Here is a 7,293-nt window from a genome sequence, read left to right as displayed (position 1 = left end):
TCTCTCCTTATCCTCCCATTCCCTTTTTTTCCCATTCTTTCCCTCTCTTCAGTGCCTGGATATTCGTCTCCCCATCTCCCCCTTCTCCCATCCTCTCCCACTCTCGTTTATCCCTCTCCCCACCTTTTTCCTCTTTTCCCTTCCTCCCACCCCCTCCAGCCCTCATGTCCCCTCACACTCCTCTCCCCTCTTCCCTTCCTTTCCTCTCTCCCACGGCTGGTTATTCCTCCGCCTACCTTTTCTCCGTTTTCCCCTCTTCCCACCCCCTCATATCCCCTCACTCCCCTTCACTTCCATGCCTAGTTAACCCTCACCTCGCCTCCCTGTTTTTCCCTTTTCCCATCCCCCTTTCCCCTCCTACTTCTCTCTCCCTACCTTCTCCCTCTTTCCCCTCTTCCCACCCCCTCCTAGCTTACCTCCCCTCACTCCCCTCACTCCCACGCCCCCAACGTCTGGACAGAAGCGTGGTCAGGGTCTCACGGGCCTCGCCACCGCTGCCATGGTCCAGATGAAGGAATCTGAGGCATCTGTGGTCTATTAGGGCCTTTTGTCACACCCCCGCGGCCACGCCAACGCCTCCCGCACGCCTCGCCACGCCTCCCCTGCCCTCCCTCGTCACCCCGTACTCCTTAGAGGGCGATAAGAAAGTGCTTGTGTCCTCAGTGTCATTCTTTGTCCACGTCAGAAGGTTGCTAAGGGCTTGAGGCTTCGTTTTAAAGGGGTAACCCTATTAAAGTTATGATAGGGTCGTCTTAATGCTTCTCCCTATGTCTTCGTGGGGCGGTAAGGGGGCGCTTGTGTTCCCCTTGTCATTCTTAGCCCCGTCAGAAGGTTGCTAAGGGCTTGAGGGTCGTTTTAAAGGGGTAACGTGATTAAAGCTTTAGAGGGTCGTTTTAATGCCTCTCCCTATGTCTTCCAGTGGCGTTAAGGGGTGTGTGTGTCCTCCTGAGTCACCCTTAACCCATGTCACAAGCCAGCAGAACATTGCTAAGGCCTTGAAGTTACGAAGGACCGTCTTAATGTCTCCCCTATGTCTTTGTGGGGACGATAAGAGGCCTCTATGTCCTCCCAAGTCACCCTTAACCCGTGTCACAAGGCCGCGAAAGGTCACTAAGGGGTTCGGTTTGAGGGGTAACTTGTCGATTCACGGGTCGCTTGTCTTAATGCCCCTTCCTCCCGGCGTGGTGAGGTAGTGTTATGTTGTGTCGGGGGGAGGATCAAGGGAGGAGGTGAGGAGACTGAGGTTCCCCGGCTCCTCCGTCCTTATTTGTTGGCGGGAAATTTGAGGCGGAAGATATTGCATTAGTGTTGGGGGAGACGCTTGGCTGTTCTCGTGTTCTTGTGTTGCTGTTGTGTTGTTCAGCTGTCTCGTTATTTTGATGTGGCTGTTTCCGTCTTCCTGTCTCCACCGTCTCTTCTTCCCTCTCTCTTGTTCTCTCTCTTCTTCCTCTTCTCCACCTTCTCTGTCTACGCTTTTTTGTGTTCTATGTTGTTGTGTTGTGTTATTGTTGTTGTGTTGTTCAGCTGTCTCGTTGTTTTGATGTGGCTGTTTCCGTCTTCCTGTCTCTACCGTCTCTTCTTCCCTCTTGTTCTCTCTCTTCTCCACCTTCTCTGTCTCCGCTTGGTTGTGTTCTATGTTGTTGTGTTGCTGTGTTCTTGTTGTGTTGTTCAGCTGATTCTTTAGTTCATTGTGTCTGTTCTCGTCCCCTATTTCTCTGTCTCTTTCTTATTCTCTTTCTTCTTTTCTCTTCCTCCTCCTCGTATTCAAGACATTAGTATGATGGGTAAGGCCGCTCCCTCCGTCCTTGACTTTCTTATGGTTTTCTCTCGGTTTCCCTCCAATTTCTTCCTCCTCGCGCCCCTGTTCCTTCCTCCCCTCCGCTGTCCACTGCCATAAAATGTGAGAGGTCAGGAAAGGCGAGGAGGAGGAGGAGGAGGAGGAGGAATCTCTTCACTATTGTTGGCGTGGATAGAGGCAGGGTAAGAGAGAGAGAGAGAGAGAGAGAGAGAGAGAGAGAGAGAGAGAGAGAGAGAGAGAATCATGAGCCCCGAGGAAGGGAAACCATTGCCCCGCGTCAGGTTGTCCTCCCACGCCGCTGCATTCCCGTCTTTATGGCCGCGGCGGCAGCTTTACGACGTGTTGAGTGGCGGTCTGCGTGCCCCGCCCTGCCCCGCCAGAGCCTCGAGGCCTGGCGGGGTGTTCATCGCGCGGCCAGCCTGCGAGCGGCGCTGGCGGGGGTGTGAGCGGCGGGGGGCCTCGCCGCGGCGCCCACTTCCGGCAGGCGAGACAGTGAAGGCCGCCAGACCCTCCCTGCACCTGCGCCACCCCGCCCCGCCCCGCCCCGCCCCGCTCTGCGCCCGCACCACCCTAATTCTCGTCGCCTCAAAATACCCGGCGGGAGCAGCGTCGCGACACACACACACACACACACACACACACACACACACACACACACACACACACGTGCAGGCACCGTCGCGACGAACACTAATAAGTTACTCCGCCGTATCGAATTGCGGATGTCTCGGCCTGCGGCGGAGGTGACGGCGGCTCAGGTGACGGGCGGCAGCGGCGGCTCCGTCACCCGTCCCCGCCGAGGGTGACAGAGACGCAGCGTGCCGCTCACTCACGTTGTCTGAGGGCCGCGCCGCCCCGCCCCCCCTCCCGCCGGGCACGCAGACACTGGCGGCATTGCTTCACATATTTCCTCATCGCATCCAAGCCTGAAGCCCACGTTCCCAGGCGTCGCTTTTTGCCGGGGCTGTTGGATGCCGTGACTGGCTGGCGGGAGCTGCTAACCCATGGCCCAGCACCTCACCCTAGGACGTCAGTACTCAGCTGGTCCCCCGCGTGGCCCGGGTGGGTGTGCGGGCGCTGGGCGGCGCCTAAGGACAAACAAGCAGTGTTGGTCGTCCACGCCTCGCCAGCTGCCTACACTGCCGTCCTGTTGGCTCTTCTTGTTCGCCCGTCTGCTCCTCTCGTCTCACGGCCCCGCCTCCCTCGCCTCCGCATTTGCTTTACTCTTTTTCCTCTGCCACGTTCGCCTTTCATCTGCGGGGGCGACGTCTTCCCTGCCTTGGCTCGGGGCTTATCTAGGGACAACGTATGGGGTCTTGTGTGTGTGTGTGTGTGTGTGTGTGTGTGTGTGTGTGTGTGTCTGTGTGTGTGTGTAGCTTCACCCATCCGGCGTAACACAGTATACCATAGGCCGCTGCTGATACACGAAACAGCGGCGCGGAGAGGATGAAGGCAGCTCGTGTTTCATGCTAGGGGCGAGGCGTCGGGCGCCGGCTGAGTAGGCGGAGGGGAGGCTTAGGCTCAAAACAAAAGGAAGATGGAGTTGAGTGAGGAGGACTTCAAGTGATGGAGGAGGAGTGGCCTAAAAGACGCCACTCTATCCCCCCCACTCCCCACGACGGGCTTGGGGAAGAAAGGGAAGAAGATACGACGGCGGGGCGCTCCTGAAGGGGGAGGAGAAGATGGAGGAGGAGTTGTGATGAAGGGAGTCGGAAGGGATTAAGTTCTCCACACTGTTTGAAGTTGTCATTGAAGATGTCGATGAAGAGGGAAGGGCGAGGATGAGGGTCCATAGAGAGGCAGGAAAGAAGAGAGAGAGAGAGAGAGAGGGTGAATAATAAAACAGAGTAAGGAGTAAAAGAGACACAGAGAGAGAAAGGTAGAGAGAGGGAGCGCAAGGAAATACAATAAAGCAGAGAGAGAGAGAGAGAGAGAGAGAGAAGGAAGGAATGCGGCCACACACACACACAGAGAGAGAGAAGTATTGATAAGCTTTGAGTGACGAGAGAGAGAAACGAACGGCGGCCGGTTGACAGATGGCGGAGAGGGAGAGATGCTGATAGGAGAGAGAGAGAGAGAGAGAGAGAGAGAGAGAGAGAGAGAGAGAACTGAGGCTGGGGATGTGATGTTATTTAAATGACAATCAAACACACACACACACACACACACATATGCAATCGCACTTCCACGCCCTCTCTCTCTCTCTCTCTCTCTCTCTCTCTCTCTCTCTCTCGCCGTGTGTGGAGTGCTGTGCAGTATTTTATTTTTTTATTTTTTTTTTTTATTAATGCGTGTGTTGTTTTCACGGCAGCGAATTTAACTTTTTACATATGCATCGCTGGCTTTATTAATCGTGGACACCGCCGCGCGTTCACACACACCACCACCACCACCACCACTACTACAAACACTTTTAAAATCACCATAATCACCACTGCCACCACAACCACCTCCACCACCACCACCATCAACACCACCACCACCACTACAAACACTTTTAAAATCACCATAATTACCACTGCCACCACAACCACCTCCACCACCACCACCATCACCACCATCACCACTACTACAAACACTTTTAAAATCACCATAATCACCACTGCCACCACAACCACCTCCACCACCACCACCATCAACACCACCACCACCACCGCTACTTCAACACCTACCCTCACCACCACCACTACTACAAACACTTTTAAAATCACCATGATCACCACTGGCACCACAACCACCACCACCACCATTACTACAAACTCTTTTAAAATCACCATAATCAAATACCACCACCGCTACCACTGTGCTTCCTACGATTGTGGGCTGACAAGTTCATAGACTGACTAAGAAAGGTTTTTTTTTTGTGTGTGTATTTTTTTACGTTAAAGGAAGCAGCTCAAGGGCAAAAAAAAAAGATAATAATGAGAAAAAAAGCCTAATATTCATTGCCACTATAAAAAAAGAGCTTAGAAGGGTGGCCAGAAGAGAGGTCAGTTTCGTGATGGTAGAGTGATGGAATTTGATATGCATAAAGTTTAGTTCTTCTTACTAATGACGGGGTTGTTTCTTTCCAGGTAAGCCCTCGTGTCTGATGGTCAAAAGGAGACTTCGAATGTGAGTAGTATCGAGTCCTCTTGAATGTGATTAAAGTACAGCCGTCATCATCACTACTACTACTACTACTACTACTGCTACTACTATTACTATTATAATTATCACCATCATTATTACAACTACTATCTTCACCAACTTACCCCAACTTACCTAACTTACCTTACCTAACCTTACCTAACCTAACTTACCTAACCTTACCTAACCTAACCTAACCTAACCTAACTTACCTAACCTAACTTACCTAACCTAACCTAACCTAACCTACCTACCTACCCACCGACCTTCCCTTCCTCTATATCTACCTTTCCTCATTTGGTCCCCTTACCTACATAACCTACCTACATACATACCTTCCTTTCCTCCCTGCCTATCTACCTTTTCTCACCTCCCCTTTTCTCTCCAGCAAAAAAAAAGACAAAAGAGTGAGAAGGTGAGGGTAAGAGTGAACGAGTGAGTAAGTGAAGGGGTGAGGAAGGAAAGTGGAGTGAGGAGGTGAATGTAATTAAAGGGGGGATGAGTGAGGGGGTGAATAGGTGAAGGGAGGAACCGGGGGGTGGGAGAAAGGGGTGAGAAGGAGTGAAGAGGTGAGTGTAGGTGAAGGGAAAAGAACCAAAGGGGAGGAGCTGAGGGGGGGGGGGGTCGGGGTATGGGGGACCAAAAATAGTTCTCCCATTAAAGAAAAAAAGAAAATAACGTGATTCGACGGTAGAAAAGCTTTGCGAGTGAAGTGTCGAGAGTGTGATTCAGTCTGGCCTCTCTCCCAGAACATTTTAATGGGATTGCCCAAAGTGTTCGAGGGAGAGAGAGAGAGAGAGAGAGAGAGAGAGAGAGAGAGAGAGAGAGGAGAGGAGAGGAGAGGAGAGAGAGAGAGAGAGAGAGAGAGAGAGAGAGAGAGAGAGAGAGATGGAAATTAGGTTCTATATATGTAAAAAGATTATCCAGGTTGAGAAAGACTTTATGAAGGACCAGAGTGCAACGATGAAGCGGAGAAGGAGGAGGAGAAAAAAGAGAAGGAGGAGAAGGGGAGACCAAAAACAGGCTTGAATTTTATATAAGTCATAACGAAAATCCAAAATAAAATCCTGAATACATAGAATAGAGAGTACTAAAGTGGGGATAGAGAGATACAGAGAAAAAAGAGAGATTAAGAGACATGGAAAGTGAAAGAGGATCAGGAACAGGAAGAGAGGATAGAGGAGTAATTGAGAGAGAGAAAAAAGAGCAGAGAAAGAGGAGAGAGGAGGACTAGAAATCACGAGAGAGTAAAGAGGAGGAATAGGAGGAGGAGGAGGTAAGGAAAGAGGACATACACAGGAGGAAATATATAAAAAGAAGAGGAGGAGATGGACAGAAAGAGAAAGAGAGAAAAAGTAAAAGTAATCACCAAAAAAGAAAGAGAGAGGATCGGAAGACAAAGAGTAAAGAAAAGAGAAATATGAGCCGGAAGAAATGAGAAAAGAGAGAAAGTAGAGGAGAAAGATAGAGAGTGGAAGAGAAACAGACACCAAAAAAGAGAGAGCTAAAGAGGATGAGAAGGGAGAGAGGGAAGAGAGGAAGAGGAGGACGCAGGAGGAGAAGAGGAGAGGAGAAGGAACCAGAAGAGAAAGAGGGAAAACGGAAATCAAAAGAGAGAGAGAGAGAGAGGCAAGAGAAACAGAGAGAGCAGGAGGGAGGGAAACACGGGATCGGGGGTCGAAGGAGGGACCGGGAGAGAGGTGGGGGGGGGGGGTACGGGGGGCTCAAATTTTGGCAAGTAAAGTTCGGCGCTCAATTACAAAACTCGCACGCGTTGGATTTGGCCTCCGGGATTAACGCTTCAACTAATGGACCTAGTGACGCTAAATCCTAAACCTCCTGAATATTAATCCGCCCTCGCTTGTATCCCGGGCTTTCACAGGTTAAAATTGAGTGGCTGCTGACGATACGAAGAGCTTTAGCGCGGCGCTGCTGGGGGCGACGGGACACCTGTGTTATCTCGCGCAGGTAAGCTGATTAAAGGTAGCGGCGGCGGCGGCGTTGATGGAGTCGGAAAGGTAGATACAGGTAGGTAGGTAGGGGGGAAGGGGAGGGAGGGGGGGAGTGGTAGGTAGGTAGGTAGATAGGTTGGTGGAGTAGGGGGTTAAGGGAGGGTGTGTGTGTGTGTGTGTGTGCGTGTGTTTGTGTGTTGTTGTTTTCCTTTCCTCTTCTCCTTTTCCTTCCCAGCGTGTCCTGTTTTCCTGTTTATGCTTATTCTCTCCTCCTCCTCCTCCTCCTCCTCCTCCTCCTCCTCCTCCCTCATCATCCTTCCCTCCCTCCCTCCCTCCTTCACTCTCTCCCTCATCTTATTATTCCATTTCCTCTCTCTCTCTCTCTCTCTCTCTCTCTCTCTCTCTCTCTCTCTC

Source organism: Eriocheir sinensis, chromosome 33 (genome assembly GCF_024679095.1).
Source record: "Eriocheir sinensis breed Jianghai 21 chromosome 33, ASM2467909v1, whole genome shotgun sequence".
NCBI lineage: Eukaryota > Metazoa > Arthropoda > Malacostraca > Decapoda > Varunidae > Eriocheir > Eriocheir sinensis.
Note: the sequence above shows the minus strand (reverse complement) of the source record.